At 36.0% G+C, this 22,502-nt stretch overlaps 1 protein-coding gene across 1 annotated transcript in view; it reads left to right on the top strand.

Annotated features, from left to right (window-relative positions):
• Positions 1-22,502, top strand: part of ERBB4 (erb-b2 receptor tyrosine kinase 4) — a 1,090,474-nt gene that overhangs the window by 141,988 nt on the left and 925,984 nt on the right. The gene's annotated exons all lie outside the window — the stretch shown is intronic.

Here is a 22,502-nt window from a genome sequence, read left to right as displayed (position 1 = left end):
ATTCTCACTGGTGTGAGGTGGTATCTCATTGTGGTTTTGATTTGTATTTCCCTGATGGCAAGTGATGCAGAGCATTTTCTCATGTGCATGTTGGCCATGTCTATGTCTTCCTCTGTGAGATTTCTCTTCATGTCTTTTGCCCATTTCATGATTGGATTGTTTGTTTCTTTGGTGTTGAGTTTAATAAGTTCTTTATAGATTTTGGAAACTAGCCCTTTATCTGATATGTTATTTGCAAATATCTTCTCCCATTCTGTAGGTTGTCTTTGAGTTTTGTTGACTGTATCCTTTGCTGTGCAAAAGCTTCTTATCTTGATGAAGTCCCAATAGTTCATTTTTGCTTTTGTTTCTTTTGTTTTCGTGGATGTATCTTGCAAGAAGTTACTGTGGCCAAGTTCAAAAAGGGTGTTGCCTGTGTTCTCCTCTAGGATTTTGATGGAGTCTTGTCTCACATTTAAATCTTTCATCCATTTTGAGTTTATCTTTGTGTATGGTGCAAGAGAGTGGTCTAGTTGCACTGTTAGGGATTTACCCCGAAGATTCAGATGCAATGAAACGCCAGGGCACCTGCACCCCGATGTTTCTAGCAGCCATGTCCACAATAGCCAAACTGTGGAAGGAGCCTCGGTGTCCATCGAAAGATGAATGGATAAAGAAGATGTGGTTTATGTATACAATGGAATATTACTCAGCCATTAGAAACAACAAATACCCACCATTTGCTTCAACGTGGATGGAACTGGAGGGTATTATGCTGAGTGAAGTAAGTCAATCGGAGAAGGACAAACAGTGTATGTTCTCACTCATTTGGGGAATATGAATAATAGTGAAGGGGAATATAAGGGAAGGGAGAAGAAATGTGTGGGAGATATCAGAAAGGGACACAGAACATAAAGACTCCTAACTCTGGGAAACGAACTAGGGGTGGTGGAAGGGGAGGAGGGCGGGGGGTGGGGGTGAATGGGTGACGGGCACGGAGGGGGACACTTGACGGGATGAGCACTGGGTGTTATTCTGTATGTTGGTAAATTGAACACCAATAAAAATTAATTTATAAAAAAAAATGTTAAAGATTCAGATGTTTCCCAACTGTAGGAGGCAGATGTATCAAAGTAAAACTGTAGTTGAGAGAGAAAACCCTGGTTAATATACTTCTATTTTTGAGGCCATTTAGAAGGCCCCTTAGTTTTTGCTTGTTTTATTTTACTTAGTTTTATAATTTCTGTTTTGTTCCCTTTTCCTGCCCAGATCTGGCAGTATTATTGTCATTTTATTACACAGAAAAGATTACAAATCAATCTACATATGGTTTACTCTCTGATTTTTTTTTATGAAATTTCTATATATAAAGAGTATCTTTCAAAAGTAGTAAGAGCTCATCCTAGGCAGAAAGTATAGAGGCTATATAAAGGCATAAAAAAATCTTTGTTTCATATCCTAGACATGAGACCAAATTTTTTCAACACTATAAATTTTGTACATTTTGCTATCTGCTTGTTATGGCTTTTGGCAACTTTAAAGCTATGTTTGATACTAGCTAAAACCCAGCAAAAGGCTAAGGGGTTTATCTATTACTGGTTTTCTGTACAGAACAGGTAGATATTCCCTTGTTCTGTATACCAAGCCAAGGAGATAGAGAAATGTATACTTTGTAGATAAATATATACACTATGTACCTTCTCTTGGGGATGGGAGTGGGACAGAGGGAGAGAGAGAATCTTAGGCTCCACACCCAATATGGAGCCTGACACAGGGCTTGATCTCACTACCTTGAGATCATGACCTGAGCTGAAATCAAGAGGTGGGTGCTTGACCAGCTGAGCCATCCAGGTGCCCCACATTTTGTACCTAGTGAGGTATTTCTAAACCTGATAAGTTCAAATTGTTTCTTGAATCCTTGAAATAGAAAAAAAAAAACTAAGATGAATTTTTAGAATTTCTCACTATCTTCTTAAATAATTGGGCTTCATTCATTCAATCATTTACTTAAGGATTCATTGAAGTTTTAAGATCTACAACAGATACTATGCAAGATGCTAGGGACGTACAAATGAACAAGACAAAAATCATTTTTCTAAAAGAGTAGTATGTAGGTAATCAGTAAAGCACACAATTTCAAGATTAATTAATAACCCCACTAGCCACATATTAGTATTATGGAAAACAGTGTAAGGAAAAAGCTTTGAAAAATGAGTGATGACTTAATTCTAAAAGAACTGTATGGAACATTCTGTATCCACACCAGCATTTGTTCTCTCATGTCTTCCTGATGATGGCCATTCTAACAGGCGTGAGGTGGTATGTCATTGTGCTTTTAATTTGCATTTCCCTAAGTATTAGTGATGATGAGCATCTTGTCATGTACCTGTTGACTTTTTTTATGTCTTCTTTGGGGAAATGTCCATTCAAGTCCTTTATCTGAATTTAGCCATTTATAAAAATTGAGTTATTTGGATTTTTTGTTTTTGTTTGTTTTTTTTTTGTTTGTGTTTTTTGTTTTGTTTTACTATTTATATGAGTTCTTTATGTATTTTGAAGATTTTTTTAAGATAGGCTCCATGCCCAACATAGGGCTTGAACTTATGACCCTTGAGGTCAAGAGTCACCTGCTCTACCAACTTAGCCAACCAGGTGTTCCTGTTCTTTACATTTTGGATATTAATACCATATCAGATATATAGCTTACAAATATTTTTCCTCTTCTGTAAGCTGTCTTTTCACTTTGTTGATGGTTTAATTGCTCTGCAGTAGCTTTTTAGTTTGATGTCACCCCACTTATTTTTTATCGTGTTACTTGTGCTTTAGATGTAATATCTGAAAAAGTTATTAACAAGACCCATATCAATGATCTTTACTCCTGTATTTCCTTTTAGAGATCTCATGGTTTCAGGTCTTACATTTAATTCTTTAATTTATTTTGAGTTAAGTTATGAGAGTAGTGTAAGATATGGATTTAATTTCTTTCTTTTACATATGAATATCTAATTGTCCCAGCACAATTGTTTGAAGAGCCTGCCTCATCTCCTTTGAGTATTCTTAGCTCCCATGTCAAATTTTAGTTGACCATATATACTTAGGTTTATTTCTAGGCTCTCGATTCTGCACCATTAGTCTATTTGTCTATTTTTATGCCAATACCAACTGTTTTGGTGACTATAGCTTTGTAGTATAGCTTCAAATCAGAAAGTGTGATGCCTCTTTGTTCTTCCTTCTTAGGATTTCTTTGTCTATTTGGGCTCTTTTTCTTTTCATATAAATTTGAGGGATATTTTTTCTACTTCTGTATAAAATCCCATTGGAATTTTGGTAGGAACTGCATTGAATTAATTTTGTTTTATATCAAGAAGAGAATTGCTTAATTTATAAAAATAATAGTGATCATATATGGGCTTGTTTTATTCTATGGATTCAGTGCTGACTCATATAGATAGAAAACAAGATTTTTTAATTTTGTTTAGAAAGGAAAACTTGTTTTGTAAATGGATAAGAAATATATTCAGCATCTTTGCCGAACTGTTTCCTCCTATGCATCCTTTGGTCAAAGCATTCATTATACACTATAGATTGGAATTCCTTTACCAAGCTCCCCACCCTAACAGGATTTAAGTATAGAAATAAGCCTAACAAGTATGATATAGTTATTCAATATACTGAAGTATATTTTATAAAAAGGTTTTTTTTTTACTGCCATGTGTGCAGTTTTTAAATTTGTCATCCCCTAGATCAATCACAGTTCAATTAGTTTACTTAAGTAGCTTTCTTATAAGCATTGAGTGTTATTTTCCAGTTAGTTCACATCGTTGGGTTTTTCTTTTATAAGCATAAAACTTTCAGCTACACAGACAGTTCTTTATTAAAAAAATAATATGGAACATCTTGTAGTTTACTAGTTGTTTTGTATATTTATATATGTATTTTTTCTTGCTCCACAAACATGAAATTTAAGAACAATGTTTCTATTTTTTCTTTGCATTTACAATGTTTTCTTGTAATGAAATTCACTCCTGAAATTCAACTGCCAGATGTTTTCTTAAGAAAATTCACATTACTTTTATAAAACTGACTTTAGGTGGAAATGAATGGTGAAAATGAATCTGTAATTATGTCATTATACCAGCCCAAATTATCGCCATTTTCTGCTTAAATATGGTTAATACGTTTATACAATGTATGCTGTTATATTGAAATACTTTGAAAATTAAACTATACCTATTAAATGGCATCAAGCTGATAAAAGAAAGTCGATTAAAGTGTTTGGACATGACCTTTTCATCAGTTTCTGAGCTAATGTAATGTCATAGTTATTTCAGGATTCTTGTCTCTTTGGAAGCAGAACAGTAGAGATGTTAGAGCTCTTTGCCTCCCTGTCCTAGACCACTAGGACCTCCATCCCTTTCCTCAGCCATCCCAAGGAGAGAGAAATTAACTGGGGTTAAATGAAAAGGGTAATTTTGTGCTCTTGGGTAAATTGCTGGAAGTGATCCCAGCCGTTACAGGCCAGTCCACTTGTCTTAAGTCATTGCTAAAACTCTGGACAAGAATTTTGATGAGGTGTTACAATAACACTGTAACTCAATCTGTCCACAAATCAGTCTCATAAACTTCCACAGATAGGGTCACAATTGCTGTCACTTACTTTTTATGATGTTTCGCTTGAGGAAAGAAAAAGCTTCTGTGTTCATTAAGAGTTAGCCACTGGGGCCAGAAAGTAGTGCCTCTCATAAATTTGGGGACACTTTTATTCTAAAATACAACTTAAGGATATTGGTAAAATGAATAGTGGTCAGGAGTAGAAAATATTTAAGAAAACTTACATAAAATCAAAAGCAATTAATAGTGTTGATTAAGGAATGACAATAGGCAAAGCTATGTAGACCATTTAAAATGTATAATTATGGTTCTTAGCATCAATCTGTGATCAACTGGGAAGCCATGATATATGCTTAAGTAATTATAGTAAATATAGAAATAATTTTCTTAGATAACAGAAATAACTATAGACATGCTTTGTACTTGGCTATTACTTCAACCTGGAATGGGCTTCCCATCTGCTATAAAATCTTCAGCTTCACTACTTTCACAAATATTTCCTTAGTTTTTCTTCCCAACACTCTTTTCTTTCCTTGAATCCCTAAAAGCTAGCAGATTTAGTCCTAAATGGTAATTTTTGTTTGCAAAGTTGAATTTCAACTTTTGAGGTCAAGCACTGCATATTAAAATCATCTTTGTGGGGAGCCTGGGTGGCTTGGTTGGTTTAGTTTCTGCCTTCTACTCAGGTCATGATCCCAAGGTCCTGGGATTGAGCCCCACATGGGGCTCCCTGTTCAGCAGGGAGCCTGCTTCTTCCTCTCCCTCTGCCACTCCCCCAAGCTTGTGCCCTGTTGCTATCTCTCTCAAATAAATAAATAAAATATTTTTTAAAATAAAAATAAAAATAAAATTATCTTTGTTTCCACCACAATTCCCAATAAGGTGGTAGGCATAAATAATTGTGGAAAAAGATTTGATAGCCAATAGACTGTACTCTAAAACACTGAGTTCATATTTTTTCCAAATCAAGGAAGAGCTCTACAACCAGCCTACCTTCTATCTTTCATCTGTCAGTGCGTCCTTCCGTCCTTCCTTCCTTTCCTTCCTTTCCTTCTTTTTCTCCTCTCCACCTTTCCATTCCCCTCCCCTCCTCTCCACCCTTCCCCTCTCCTCTCCCTTGCATCCTTCCTTCCTTTTCCTTCCCACAACAATTTTAATTAGTAGAAGAATATTTTACAAAAATATGGAGGAGGGAAAAATTCTGTGTCCATATTCTTAGATTTAGTCACTATGCTTTTAACAATTACGAGATTTTGATCATGAACTAGTTGTACAGGGTCAAACCAGTTGATGTTTAATTGGTAAGCCACTTATGAGAAAGAAGTAAGTTTTTATCGTATTGTATGGAATGACATAAATTCCATGTTAATTTGTGATTATTCATAATGTCAGGGTGCCTGGGTGTCTCAGTCAGTTGGGCATCTGCTTTCGGATGGGGTCATGATCCCCAGGTCCTGAGTTCGAGCCCTACATTGGGCTCCGTGGTCAACCAGGAGACTGCTTCTCCTTCTTCCTCTGCCTTCTGCCCCCTTTGCTTGTGTTCTCTTTCTCTGTCGAATAAATAAATAAAATCTTAAAAAAAAAAAACTAAGGGGATCCCTGGGTGGCACAGCGGTTTGGCACCTGCCATTGGCCCAGGGCGTGATCCTGGAGACCCAGGATCGAATCCCACGTTGGGCTCCCGGTGCATGGAGCCTGCTTCTCCCTCTGCCTGTGTCTCTGCCTCTCTCTCTCTCTCTCTCTCTCTGTGACTATCATAAATAAATAAAAAAAATTAAAAAAAGCCAAACTATGGGAAAAGGAAAAAAATGATTTATTATATTTGGATATCTGAATTGATAAGGATTTTCTAAACCTACACACAATAGAAAAAGTTGACAGTTTTTATTAGCCACATAAAAGTCAAAACCTATTATAGAAAGCAGTAAAGTGGGGGAAAAAAACACTTCTTACACATACAGAAGTATAATACCATTCATATATAAGAAGCTTATAATGTTGATAAGTAAAATACCAAGTTCTCAGTGTTTTGGGAAAGAAAGTGAGCAGCTAGAATGCTATTGAGATTATATTTTTAATTATAGAAAAACAATACTTTTAAACAAAACAATGCCCACAAGAAAGAAAAAAGACAACCTTTATCTCCCATCTATAGTTTTACTTAGGAAATTCGCATTGGTTCATTTTTGATCATTCAATATACGATTTTGTTTTATGAAATGGACAATAGACCTTTTCTTAGTTTTGAGAATAGTGTATGTGTGGAATTTCAAAAAAATTAAAATATTTAATTCAATCTATTTAGAATCAAGTGTCCATCAATTACTGTACATCAATTACTGTAGTACTCCAAATGTAATTTTATCAAGTACTTACAAAGGATGCAATGTAACAATTACAAATGTAAAGGTATATATGCATTTTCAAAGTGCCTAAAATTCCTGAAGGGAAAGTATTATGTGATTAGTAGTTTATTTAAATAAAATAAAAAAATAAAAATAAAAAATATATATATATATATTTGAGCAGCCCAGGTGGCTCAGTGGTTTAGCGCTGCCTTCAGCCCAGGGCCTGATCCTGGAGACGCAGTATCAACTCCCACTTCGGGCTCCCTGCTTGGAGCCTGCTTCTCCCTCTGCTTGTGTGTCTCCCTCTCTCTTTCTGTGTCTGTGAATAAATAAAATAAAAATTTTTAAAAAATATAAAAAATAGTTCAAAATTAAAAAATATATATATATATATATGATATAACCAAATATATTTTTAAAAATTAACGGGTAACTATAATTTAAATACGTGCTTTCAAATATATTTTTGTCAAGTGTATTATCTTAAAATAAGTGAATTATGTTCCCAATGTCAGTTTCTCAAAGCAGCGCATTAATCATGAGTCTGTTGCTACTTACTATATAACCTATATATGTGGTTGGTGTGTGTTACATTTCCATTTCCATAAGCAGAGAAAAGATAATATTTTACAGTGTTATTCAGATGGCAACTTTAGACTGTTCTTAGCACTACTATCAGAGTCATTTTTTGCACTTTATGCATTTTTAAAGGTAGAACAAATGCCTGGTAATATGACTTTGCAGGATATTTTTTGCTTTATTTTAAACATTCAAAAATGCTTACTGTGTTTTGTCTTGCACTGCTTTCAACCTCTCATGGCCCACTATAGAAATGTGTGTGCATGTTCACACACACAACCAATATAAAGAGTTTATGAAAGAAAAAAGGATAGGAAAATTAAATTTTCTCTTTGTAAACATCAGTGCAGAAGGATTAATTCAGGTTCTTTTTCACTGTGTCATTTTTATCTTGTTATAGCAATATCCATTTGTTTTTTTTTTCATTTCTTTACTCATTTTGTCAAGAATAGCTTATTAAAGATAAAGAGCTGTGAAAATGGCCTTCTTGGCAATACATTGATACAGACTTTTTTCTTTAAAGTTCTTTCTATCTCGGATAATTCTCAATGATTATTCCTGATCAGATGTTATTAAAGATAGTCAATACAAACATTGAGTGCTTTTGTACATTATTTCTTTCTATTGATAACTTTTCATCCTGGTGCATTTAGATATAATACATTACATTCATTCCTTAATCCACAGAGATTTGAATAAAGAAGCTGTTTCTGAACTTCACATGCTGTGCTGTCTTATCATTATAAGGTTACTGGCATATCGACAACTATTTTATTGTTGTGTGGAAATAGGAAATATTTTTTAAACATGAGTGAACAAGCATAGAGTAACTTAATAATGACTTTGAAGATAACCAGTCCATGAGATTCACTTATGTTTAATAGTGCTTTACTAAGTATTTGCCTCAGTTCTTTAGATAATCAAATAAAATATTTTGCTAGATAATGTTAACTAAGGTTTGAAGATTTGAAGTGTGAATTCACAAAAATTAAACCATTCACTCCTGATGCTGAATGATAAATTAATGTAGACTTTCATTTTATTTACTATAATGTAATAACACTATAAGATAGTTCAGATTGTAAAAGAAAAGTCATAACATTGACTATATTATATTTTAAAATACCTAAATTTTTCACTTTCAAAATGACATTAAAATGTTTGCTTCTAAATACCTAATTAGTATTAAAGTTTATCATGAGCAAAAATATTACTATATATCCATACAGAACCTTACAAATTGTTAGCTAATATTTTGGTATTGCATAAGATATAAGTTTGATCTGGTATAGACCATATGCTAGTCTAAATGTACAGTGCAACAGTATGCTCTATTCAGTTGGTACTGTCAAAACTTTGCAAAAGTATTAGTTGTGGAGATGCAAAGACCATCAAAAAGATAAATAAGATTAAAGGGAAATGTTCAAAGTTGAGAGAATTTGACCAAGGAGAGAAAAAAATATCTGTATTCATTGTACAATGCTGGTAACAACAGGAAGTCCAAACTATATGACAAAGTCTAGGTATAGGACAATGCAACTTAGAGTGCAAAGATGTAAGATAACTATTTATATAAAATTAAAATAAAAAATAAAAATATGGAACACCTGGGTGGCTCAGCAGTTGAGCATCTGCCTTTGGCTAAGGGTGTGATTCTGGAGTCCCAGGATTGAGTCCCACGTTGGGCTCCCTGCATGGAGCCTGCTTCTCCTTCTGCCTATGTCTCTGCCCACCCCCCTGTGTGTCTCTCAAGAATAAATAAATACAATCTTCAAAAAATCAGAATATGTTCCCAAACCCTCGTTATCCAACATTTTTAACATGTATTCATAGAGCCTCCATATCCCCTAAGTAGCATTTTTGGCATTATTTAAATATTTCAAGAGTGATGTGATTATTCACAACCCTCAAAGTCTTGTCTTTGTCATTGATAGAAGAGTTAAAGGACCCTCTAAACTGTGACACCAAAGTCAGTGTCAACAAAACAGTACCATGTGCAATGAATCAGGCAGGGGAGAAGGTTTAGTAAACTTTCTTCTATATTTCCTCCAATAATTTTGTGTCTATAGCCCAGAAGTTAAATACAGAGAGGGAGAAGAAAAGTTGCATTTGTCCAATGGTTTGCATGTTTCTTGTATATTCTTCTTTGAACTTGTAAAAGGAAAATAATGTAACCTGCTTTCCTCTAAGAGCTTTAACATCAAGAATAAGGTAATAAGCTACATTTGCTCTCTCAGAGACAGCTGTCCAGCAACTTGCTATTGATAAAACAGTAAAACACAAACCATATTTATAATAAGGGGCTTTAGTGAGAGAAATTATATAAATGGTAAAATTTTGTACTGGTTCTATTTGTTAAAAGGTCAAGATTAGTTATCAAGTGACTATTAGATTAACTTTACATTGATTAAATTACATATGTAACTCTTTAAACCTGGGCCTTAAATTGTTGATGATATAACAGCTTAATAATATTTATTGCCACAAAAATATTACAGTGGTAGTAACTCTGCTAATTTGGGAGAGGATTATTACCCATACTCACAGTGAGAACTTCTGTGAGATTTTGTCATATACGTGACATTCACCTGGCTTGGCATATACATACACTTTGTGTATATGATTTATTGGAATAAGTTAGTGATTCTTCCATAAGAAGATATCTTACTTCGAGTTAGTTTCATGATGAAAATCAACATATTCTTCCAATTGGGATGCATTAAATAATCATTAGCAAATCTTTCATTCATGTATTAACTCAGCCTGGAGGAAGATCATCACATTTTCTCCTTTTCCCCCAAATTTATGTCTAAAGATCTTCTCAGCAAATACCTAATTTTTTAAAAGATTTTATTTATCCATGAGAGACACACAGAGAGAGCAGCAGACATAGAGGGAGAAGCAGGCTCCCCATGGGGAACCTGATGCAGGATTCAATCCCTGACCAAGGATCACATTCTCAGCTAAAGGCAGATGTTCAATCGCGGAGTCACCCAGGCGTCCCTCAAATGCCTAAATTAAGCCTTTGTTCTTTTCACCTGTGAATTTAGGCACTATCTACTATGGTTTTGTCGCAAAATAACTCAGTGAAGGAAATTATATTGCCCCAAATCAAATATATTTCCTTAACTTGTTGATTTCTAAAGGCAGACTACAAAGACAAACTAATAGGTACCTTTCTGGAAGTCAACAACAGAACATGTAGCATCCTTGTCACTTATCTCACTTGTCTTACACTCGCTCTTCCTCTTTACAAATATGTGTATGTGATGTGTATATGCTTTTACACTCACAAGATATTCAGATAGGTTGCCTTCTTAAAATTTGAAGCCTTCTGGGGATCCCTGGGTGGCGCAGCGGTTTAGCGCCTGCCTTTGGCCCAGGGCGCGATCCTGGAGACCCAGGATCGCATCCCACGTCGGGCTCCCGGCGCATGGAGCCTGCTTCTCCCTCTGCCTGTGTCTCTGCTTCTCTCTCTCTTTCACTGTGTGCCTATCATAAATAAATAAAAATAAAAAAAAATTGAAGCCTTCCAAAAATCTGAAGGAGATACGAAAAGTGATAACTTTGAAAGTTTGAATAGAAAACACACACAAAACATTTGCATTTACACAAGTTCAAACATGTAAGGTGTTCACAGAGAAATAATGGGAAGTAATACATGCACCCCTTTATGTTATTTTTTGTTTTGTTTTATTTTGTTATACCCATGTTGGCCATCTCTTTAATCATTTTGGTATTTTGTTTAGAATTGTTATCACTTATCACTGGCTTCCTTCATAGAGAATCTCTTTTAAGTTGTAGAGATGCTTTAGTCAAAGATGTAATAGGATTTATAGCATTATGTTTGTTTTTCTAAAAATTAGTCACTGGAAAAATATATCTGCCTCATTTTTTTGCGTAAACATCTGTGTTTGCAGTAATTACACATATTTAAATCAAATTAGGGTTATTTTATATACACCCATTGATTTAGTCAGCTTTTATCCATCTCATTAAAAAATAGAACAATGCCAATTCCTGTTTTATAACTTTTAAGCTTTTGAAATTATTTAAACTACTACTGGGACTTCTGGGTGTCTCAGTGGTTGCACATCTGCCTTCAGCTCATGGGCGTGGTCCTGGGGTCATGGAGTTGAGTTCCACATTGGGCTCCCTGTACCATGGAAACCTGCTTCTCCCTCTGCCTATGTCTCTGCCTTTCTCTCCCTCTGTGTCTCATGAATAAATAAATAAAATCTTTAAAAATATTTAAACTACTACAAAATTATTCTTAGTACTTTTATTCTTGATTATTTTGTTTAATCTTTAAAAAGTGCTATAAAAATCATGAAATCATTTTTGAGTAAATAAAACAGCATACACTGATAATGAAAACTGTTATTATTTACTATTGTGGATTTATCCTCAATTTATTGACTGTGAAAAAAATTAATAAGACACTTTCTAGAAACATTCATTATTATAATTTGATTAATGTGACAAAGGCATTGTAGAGTATAGTATTTTGAATAGTGCTCTCCTCACACTATAGTATTTAAATTAGTTGTAACTGAATTCAAGTTGAGCTCTGTTACATTAACTAGATGTATACAATTAAACAAGTTACATAAACTATTCTTGTTTTCCAGTTGCTAAAAAGTAGATAATATAATATCTACCTTACTGTGTCTGTGTTTGGTGTTACATCAGGTAATGTAATAAGACCTTCAACAGGGAGTCTGGGATATACTATTACTTAATAAATATTATTTAGTATTGTCAACAGCAATTATCATCACTATCATTTACATCTTTTTAATTATCCAGCCCAAAAAATATTGTTTTAATAGCATTAACTTTGGAGGCTTCTTCTACTGTCAATATCAATTACTGTTTTTGTTTTTGTGTTGCTGTTAGTTTAGAGCTAAACGTGTCTTGAGCAGTGACTGGGTGAACAAGCCATTCTAGACAAGGGGTGAGCATGTACCGTAGGGGTAGAAAATAAGATGTAGTGTACAGAGAACTGCAAGTAGCCAAGCATAGCTCTAGTGAGTGATGCTGGTGATGCAGAGATGCATCACTCATCCTAACACAGCAGGCCATTGAAGCCAGGTGAAGGAAACTTGCTATAGGATTGCTATAGGATCAAGGTCAACATGTGTTTTTTTTTTTTTTTTTTGTTCTCAATCAGTAAAGTCCTACACATTGAATCAAATCGATTGTGCTGTAGTTTCACAGTTTTATTTATAACAAATTAAAATGATTTAGTGGTAATCTGATAAATTTAAATTCAATTTACATCCATGAGCCTCTGAAGATTGTAAATAATTGACAGAAAAGAAAGGACATAGCTATCTTTTATGTCTGCTTTCCCTGTTATTAACCAAATATATTATTCATAAAGTGAGGAGAAAGGGGACCAAAGAGAGGATTGAGTGGTTGAGGATTCAGCTCAAACTTGCCTTGTTGCCATCTGGTTCTCATAAGCTCCAGGCTCTCCAGCATCACAGATGAAGGCCCAGGTATTCTAGTCTGTACCAATATTGCATTTCTAATGTTTTAAAGTTAGAACGCTTAATATAATTTTTAAATATTGTCAGGATGCTTGGATGGCTTAGTCGGTGAAGAATCTAACTCTTGATTTTTGTTCAGGTTATGATCTCAGGGTCATTGGATCAAGCCCCATGTCAAGCTCTGTGCTTAGTGGAGTCTGCTTATCTCTCTCCCTCTGCTCCCGCCCCTTCTCTCTCTCTCTCTCTCTCTCTCTCTCTCTCTCTCTCTCTAAAATGATAAAAACCCCTTTAATATATTTTATATACTATTACTATCTTATTTCATAGTAAAAAAATATATATAGTAAAACCACCTTGCTACTAAGTTTTAAGTTTCCTTTTGTTTACACAAACTGTATTTTTTTGCTCACTTAATACTTTATCTCTTTCATGCATTTATTTTTCCTTCTTGCTAAGTGGAGTAAAGAGAAGGGACCTCTTAGCTCAAAGTGAGACTTTTTGTGGTAGCAAAGTCTGACTTGTATGGCCTAAGCAACCAGAATTTTATACTCTGGAACATTTAATGTATTAATCAACTAAATTTGATTGATGACCTTTTAGTGTTCAGTATAATGTTGAGTACTAAAGGGAAACAGAAAAATAAGCCATGTTTTCTGTCCTTAAAGCACTCAGAATCTAATTTGGGACACTGAGTAATAGTGACCCACACAAATCAATACAGATATAGTGCTACTTCTGTATTTTAAACTAAATGTTATGAGGGCTCTGAGATTCAGGTTCATCATTTGTATAATTGGAATTATAATACCTCACAGAAGTGTTGAGAAGAAGAAAAGGAATAATGTATGTAAATTGTTTAACTGGCCACGTGGCAATAATAGACATTCCAAAAAGGGTAGTTATTGAAATTATCAGCAATGATGGTCACAAATGAGTGAGTGCTGGTATAATCAGGAAAGACTGGATGAAGACAGTAGAATTTGTATTGGACATTAAAAGATGACATATAATGGGTGATCTATGTTTAATTAAATGAAGTAGTTAGAAGGAAATTAAGATGAGTGTAGGCAATGGAAAATGAATATGCAAAAACCACAGATTGAGCATTTGCAAGTATTTGAGATAATAAGAAAACTAGGTTGCATAGAGCAGAGAATATTTAGATAGCTAGGAAGAGTGTAGTCAGGTTTTGAAGACCTTAAAAGCTAAAGAGAAAGGGAAGGAATTTAGAAGACAGATTATAAGGGGGACCCTCCACTTGCCTCATCCCTTGAACACAGAACAACATCAGATCATTTTGAACAACTAGGAAATTTATCTGAGTATTAAGAATTTAATCTGCACAATTGGAGGAAGAGAACATGGCAGATACAAGATTTGGAGAAATGAATTGGGGGAGAGAAAAGCCGTGGTGCTCCAAAGGGGAGGGAGCCCTTTTCTTAGAAGTCAGAAAGAGAGAGAGTACCATGTAGGTTTCAAATAAGACACTGTCAATGGGGATTTCCTGAGTTGCACTGGAAGAGAATGTCCCCTCCCTAGAGTATTTGGAAGAGGGTATTTTGCCTCTTTGAGGACAAAAGGCCTGCTGGGAACTATTGAGAGGCCATTCAGCAGGAGGGGACAGAGGTGTGTGTAGAGGACAAATAACCTGGTCCCAGCTTTTTGCTTTGCCTTTTCATAGACCCCAGACACCTACACAGGTGTGAAACTGCTTTGTGAGACAGAACAGTGATAGGCGCAGTGCTGTGAGGTTCTCCTCTTGGGGAGGGTAGCGGGTCCATGCTTTGCCAGGTCGTTTAAGATTTGGAGTTTTAGGGATCCCTGGGTGGCGCAGCGGTTTGGCGCCTGCCTTTGGCCCAGGGCACGATCCTGGAGACCCGGGATCGAATCCCACATCGGGCTCCTGGTGCATGGAGCCTGCTTCTCCCTCTGCCTGTGTCTCTGCCTGTCTCTCTTTCTCTCTCTGTGACTATCGTAAATAAATAAAAATTAAAAAAAAAATTAAAAAAAAATAAAAAAAAAAGATTTGGAGTTTTGAATCCCATCCTCTGGCCAGAGATAAAACACAGGAGAATTGTGGCACTGGGCCTACCTTCAGGCAGGCATAGATAGGTTGAGAGCAGGGATCTGATGAAAACTTGGGGCACAGGAGAGGAGATTGTTTGCTTTTCTGTGAGGGTCTTCTGAATAGCAGTTGCCATGAGTTCCCCTCCCCAGGGAGGAGAGGGTGGGTTACACCATATTCCACCCCCTGACCACCAGAATGGTTGGACTTCAGAGAGAAATACAGTGCTTCTTCCAGTGGAGACTGGAGTGATTTACACCAAACCTCCATCCCTGCACTTAATAGGGATATCTTTACTAGGGCAGATGTGACTGAGCAAGTGCAGCAGGCTTCTCCCTCAGAAGACCAACACAGGCCCCCAACATGTACCAAGTCTACTAATCAGTACTCCAAAGCACCAGCTTCAGTTCTGGTGGAAATAGGACCAGGCTTTCTTTATCTTAATTTATTTTTAATTTAATTTTATTTTTTAAAAATTATTTTCTTTGGAATCAGACATAATTTTTTGTTCCTTTTCTCATTTTTTTTTGGATCAGGCTTTTTTTTTTTCTTCATTGTTTTTCTTTTTTCTTTCTATCTTTTTCTGTGGAATCAGGCTTATAATTTTTGTTTGCTTTTTTATTCCTTTTGCTTTTTTCTTGGATCAGACCTCTTTTAACCTTTTCTTTTCTTTTATTTTCTTTCTTTTCTTTCTTTTCTTTCTTCATTTGTTCTTTTAATCCAACTTATCTGAATCAAAGGACAGTAGTTAAAGGATGGTAGAGGACTGACCTATGGAAAGAACAGCCAAAAGACAGCAGCAGAGTGCACACAGAAACATTTCTTGAAGTGCCAGGCCTTAGACATTGTATGACCCCTTCTTATTGTAGTATTACTGTCAGGAATAGGAAACATAACAAGCTTTCATAATACGCAAAAGACAGAAACCTAGATATAATGAATGACACAATGGAGGAATTCTCACCAAAAGAAAACAAGAAGAAATTACAGATAGGGATTTGCTCAAAACAGATATAAGCAACATATCTGAAAAAGAATTTAGAACAGTAGTCATAAGACTACTAGCTGGGCTTGCGAGAAGCATAGGGGACACCAGAGTAACTCTTGTTGGAGATATAAACACCTAAAAACTAGTCAGGCCATAATAACAAAGGCTGTGCTTGAGATGCAAAACTTATTGCATGTAATCACTTCAAGGATGGAAAAAGCAGAGGATCAAATAGATGATATAGAAGATAAAATTATGGAAAATAATGAAGCTGAAAAGAAGAGGGAAAGAAAACTTAGATAATATAGATTTAGGGAACTCAGCAATTCCACAAAATGCAATGATATCTGTATCATAGGAGTCTCAGTAGAAGAAGAGAAAAGGGGGCAGAAGATTTATTTGAACAAATTATAGCTGAGAACTTCCCTAATCTGGGGAAAGAAACAAGTATTTAAGTCCAAGAGGCACAGAGAACTCCCCTCAAAATCAGCAAAAACAGATCAACAGCAAAACATATCATAGTGAAACTTGTAAGATACCAAAGATAAAGAGAGAATTCTGAAATTAGCTAGGTATTAAAGGTCCTTAACCTACAAGGGTAGACACCTAAGATTAGCAGTAGACATGTCCACAGAAACATGGTAGGCCAGAAGAGAGTGCAGGGTATATTTTACATGCTGAATGAGAAAAACATGCAGCCAAGTATACTGTATTTATAGCAAGGCTTTCATTCAGAATAGAGAAGAGATAGAGTTTCCAAGACAAATAAAAACTAAAAGAGTTAGTGACTAAACCAGCTCTGCAAGAAAAATTAAAGGGGACCCTTTGAGTGGAAAAGAGAGCAAAAGCAACAAAGACTAGAAGGGAATGGAGACAATCTATAGGAACTGTGATTTTATAGGTAATACAGTGACACTAAATTCATATTTATCGAACGCTGAATGTAAGCACTCATTGCTCCAATTAAAAGGCACAGGGTATCAAAATGGATTAAAACAGTAAGACCCAGGGATGCCTTGGTGGCTCAGTGGTTAGTGTCTGCCTTTGGCTCAGAGCATGATCCCAGAGTCCTGGGATCGAATCCCACATCAGGCTTCCTGCATGGAGCCTGCCTCTCCCTCTGCTTGTCTCTGCCTCTCTCTCTGTCTCTCATAAATAAATAAATAAATAAATAAATAAATAAATAAATAAATAAAGTATTAAAAAAAAACTCAGTAAGATCCATCAATATATTGCTCATAAGAAACTCATTTTAGATCCAGACACCTCCAGATAGAAATTGAAGGGGTGGAGAAACATCTATCCTGCTAATGAACACCAAAAGAAAGCTGGAGTAGCCATACTTCTATTAGAGAAACTAGATTTTAAGTCAAAAACTGTTAAGAGATGAAGAAAGACACTGTACCATAATAAAGGGGTCTATCCAAAAAGAAAATCTAAAGACTGTAACTATTTGTCACCCCAACTTGGGAGCAGTCAAATATATAAATCAATTAATAGCAAACAGAATATCATTGAAAATAATACAATAATAGTAGGGGACTTTAACACCCCACTCACAGCAATGGACAGATCATGTAAACAGAAGATCAACAAGGAAACAATGGCTTTGAATGACACACTGAACCAGATGGACTTCACAGATATATTCAGAGCATTTCATCCTAAAGCAGAATACATATTATTTTTGAGTGCACACGAATCGTTCTCCAGAATAGATCACATACTGGGTCATAAATCAGACTTCAACAGGTACAAAAAGATTGAGATCCTACCATGCATATTTTCAGACCACAACACTATGAAACTTGAAATCAACCACAAGAAAAAATTTGGAAAGATGACAAATACAGGGAGGTTATGAATGAGTTAACCAGGAAATTAAAAATAAAAAAAATACATGGAAGCAAAATGAAAATGAAAACAAGACAGTTCAAAACTGGGGTGGAACAAAGGTGATCATAAGAGGGAAACATATAGCAATACAGGCCTTCCTTATGAAATAAGAATAGTCTCAAATACACAACCTAACCTTACATCTAAAGGAGCTGAAAAAAGAACAGCAAATAAAGCCTAGAAACAGCGGATTAGGAAAACAATTAAGAGTAGAACAGAAATTAGTGTTATAAAAAAATACATACCAGATCAGCAAAACTAGCAGCTGGTTCTTTGAAAGAATTAACAAAATATGTAAACTGCTAGCCAGACTTATCAAAAAGAAAAGAGAAAGTACCCAAATAAATAAAATCACAACTGAAGCAGGAGAGATAACAACCAACATTGTAGAAATACAAACAATGACTGTTTTTTTTTGTAAAGACTTATTTATTCATTTGAGGGGAGGAGGGGCAGAGAAAGAGAGAATCTCAAGAAGACTCCCCACTGAGCACAGGGCCACATGGGCCTTGATCACACAACCCTGAGATCATTACCTGAGCCAAAACCAAGAGTTGAATGCTTAACCAATGGAGTCACCCTGTTGCCCTAAAATACAAACAATTATAAGAGAATATTATGAGCAATTATATGCCAACAAATTGGGCAATCTGGAAGAAATGGATAAATTTCTAGAAACATATAAACTACCTGGAATAGGAAGAAACAGAAAATTTGAACAGACATATAACCAGCAAACAAATTGAACCAGTAATCAAAAATCTCCCAGGAAACAAGAGTCCAGGGCTAAATGGCTTCCCAGGGGAATCCTACCAACACTTAAAGAATTTAATATCTATTCTAAGAGAGAGAGAAAGGGAGAGAGTGCATTTACATGCATGTGTGTAAGTGGTGGGAAGGGCAGAGGGAAAGGGAGAAACTCAAGCAGACTCTCTGCTCTGTTGGAGCCACACAACGTTGGATCTCACAACCCTGAGACCATGACCTGAGCTGAAACCAAGAGTCAGATGCTCAGCCAACTACACCATCCGGGCTCCCAAATACCTATTCTGCTGAAGCTGTTCCAAAAAACTAGAAATGGAAGGAAAACTTCCATGCTTATTCTGTAAGGCCATCATTGTCTTGGTTCCAAGAACAGGTAAAGATACCACTAAACAGAATTACAGACCTATATCCCTAATGAACATGGATGCAAAACTTCTCAGCAAGTTACCGGCTGATTAAATCCAACAATATATTAAATGTAAAAATACATTTAATATATTGATTATTCACCATGACCAAGTGGGAGTTATTCCTGGTCTGTGGGGGTGGTTCACATCTACCAATCTGTCAAAAATTATTTGACAAAATAATATTTTCTTGATAAAAGCCCTCAAGAAAGTAGGGATAGAAAAAATACACCTCAACATCATAAATGCCATGTATGAAAGACTCATAACTAATATCCTCGATGGGGAAAAATTGAGAGCTTTTCCACTAATGCCAGGAACATGACAGGGATGTGCACTGGCACCACTATTGTTCAACATAGTACTGGCTGTCTTAGCCTCAGCAGTCAGACAACGAAAGAAATAAAAGGCATACAAATCAACAAGGAAGAGAAGTCAGACTTTCACTATTTGCAAACAACGTGATACTCAGTAGAAAACCTGAAAGACTCCACCAAAAAACTGTTAGACTCAACACATGAATTCAGCAAAGTTGCAGGATATAAAATCAAAGTACAGAAATCTGTTGCATTTCTGTATACTGACAATGAAACAGCAGAAAGAAAAATCAAGGAGTTGATCCAATTTACAATTGCACCAAAAGCCATAAGATTCTTAGGAGTGAACATAACCAAAGAGGTAAGAGATCTATATGCTGAAAACAATAGAATACATATGGAAATTGAAGAAGACATAAAGAAATGGTAAAACATTCCATGCTTGTGGATTGGAAGAACAAATATTGTTAAAATGTTTATGCTACCCAAAGCAATCTACACATTCAGTGCAGTCCTGATCAAAACAACAGCATATTTCACAGAGCTAGAGTAGACATTCCTAAAATTTATATGGAACCAGGAAACACCCTGTAGGCAAAATAATGTTAAGAAGAAAAGCAAAGTGATATGCATCACGATCTCAGACTTCAAGCTGTATTACAAAGCTGTGATCATCAAGACAGTATAGTACTGGCACAAAAACAGACACATAGAACAATGAGATAGAATAGAGAACCCAGAGAATTTGAACAACCAAATTATCAACTAGTCTTCCACAAAGCAGTAGGGAACATCCGATGAAAAAGAGATAATCTCTTTAACAAATTGTATTTGGGAGAATTGGACAGCAACCTATAGAAGAATTAAACTGGACTACTTATACCATACACAAAACTAAATTTAAAATGGATGAAAGACTTGGGATGCCTGGGTGGCTCAGCGGTTGAGCGTCTACCTTTGGCTCAGGGCGTGATCCCAGAGATGTGGGACCGAGGCCCACACTGGGCTCCCTGCGTGAAGCCTGCTTCTCCCTCTGCCTACATCTCTGCCTTTCTCTTTGTGTCTCTCATGAATAAATAAATAAAATATTTTTAAAAAATGGGTGAAAGATCTAAATGTAAGACAGGAAACCACCAAAATCCTAGAGGACAACACAGGCAACAACCTCTTTGACCTTGCCTGCAGCAAGGCCTCCAGACACATCTCTGGAGACAAGGGAAACACAAGCAAAAATGAGTTATTGGGATCTCATTAAGAGAACTTCTGCACTTTGAAGGACATGATCAACAAAACTGAGAGACAACCTATGGAATAGGAAAAGATATTAGCAAATTGTGTATCAGATAAAGGGCTTGTATCCAGAGTCTATAAAGAACTCATCAAACTCAACACCTCAAAAATAAATAATCCAGTTAAGAAATGGGCAGAAGTCATGAATTCTACAAAGAAGACATACACATGGCTAACAAACAAATGAAAAATGCTGAATGTCACTTAACAGGAAAATCCAAATCCAAATCATGATGAGATACCACCTCATGCCTGTCAGAATGGCTAAAATTAACAATTCAGGAAAAAAATAGACATTGGCAAGGATGCAGGGAAAGGGGAACACTTCTGCCACTGTTGGTGGGAATGCAAACTGGTACAACTACTTTGGAGAATAGTATAGAGGTTCCTCAAAAAGTTAAAAATAGACTACCCTACAACCCAGCAATACACTACTAGGTATTTGTATCCAAAGGATACAAAAGTGCTGGTTCAAAGGGGCACATACATCCCAATGTTTATAGCAGCACTATCAATGATATCCAAATTATAGAAAGAGCCCAAATTTCCATTGATTGATGAATGGGGATAAAAAAAGATGTGGTATATATTATATACAATGGAATATTACTCAGCCATCAAGAAGAATGAAATTTTTGCCATTTGCAACAATGTGAATGGAACTCTAATAATATATTATGCTAAAAGAAATAAATCAGAGAAAGACACAAATCATTTTACTGCTATGTAGAATTTTAAAACAAACAGATGAACACAGGAGAAGAGAAGGAAAAATTAAATTCGATAAAAACAGAGAGGGAAGCAAACCATAAGAGACTCTTAACTATAGAGAACAAACTTGAGGATACTGGACAGGAGGAGGGATATGTTAAATGGGTGATGGGTATTAAGGAAGGCACATGTTGATGTGATCACTGGGTGTTTTATATAAGTGATGAATCACTAAATTTTACTCCTGAAATCATTACTATGCTATATGTTGGCTAACTTTATTTAAATTTTAAAAAAATGTAAAAAAAAATATAAGGAGAAAACTCACATTAAACTTGTTTTAAAGTAGTAAGGGAACAGAGAGTGATGCTTAAATAGGAAAGTGTTATGGTAATAGTGATATGTAAAGATGAATCTGGAAATAGTACATGGGAGGATTATAAGAAGCAGGTGCCGGTAAGTCCAGCAAGATGGGGGACAACCATGAGCAACTTTGCCAACTGAGGCTGGACATTGAAAATGTGCAGTATGTGCACATAGGAAGCAGGCATTCGTTGAAAAAGTGCTGGGAGTTGGTAACATGTTCTACTGCTATTTCTAGTTTGTTTGTTTATGGCTTCTTTTTTTATTGGACACTTTGTGGATGTCACACAGGTCTAAAAGTTACACTGTTAAATAAGTATTTAAAAACCAACCAGGACTAAAGCCCTGGTCCAGAGCTCCAAACCAGAAGCAGAAAGGAATGGGGGCAGTGGGCTGGGGGGTATTCTTCCAACATCACCAAAGCCCAGACGAGGACCCTAAGCTCTTTCACAGGCCAGCCCAGGATGTGGGCCGTTAGGCTGACCCTCAGGTGCCTCTGGCTGCATCCCTGTCAGGTCAGTAACCAGCAAGGTGCTGACAGAACAGCCAGCCAAGTCCAGACATGGACAAAAGTAACTGGAAGGACAGGAGCCAGACAGGTACTATCCAGCTGTAGATAAGATCACAGAGTGTGGCTAAGGCAGGTGGGGGCAGGGGAGGGGCTGGGGAGCAGTACTGCAGCAATGCA

This window comes from Nyctereutes procyonoides, unplaced genomic scaffold (genome assembly GCF_905146905.1).
Source record: "Nyctereutes procyonoides isolate TBG_1078 unplaced genomic scaffold, NYPRO_anot_genome, whole genome shotgun sequence".
Lineage (NCBI taxonomy): Eukaryota > Metazoa > Chordata > Mammalia > Carnivora > Canidae > Nyctereutes > Nyctereutes procyonoides.
Note: the sequence above shows the minus strand (reverse complement) of the source record. Positions and strands in the feature narration are given on the sequence as shown.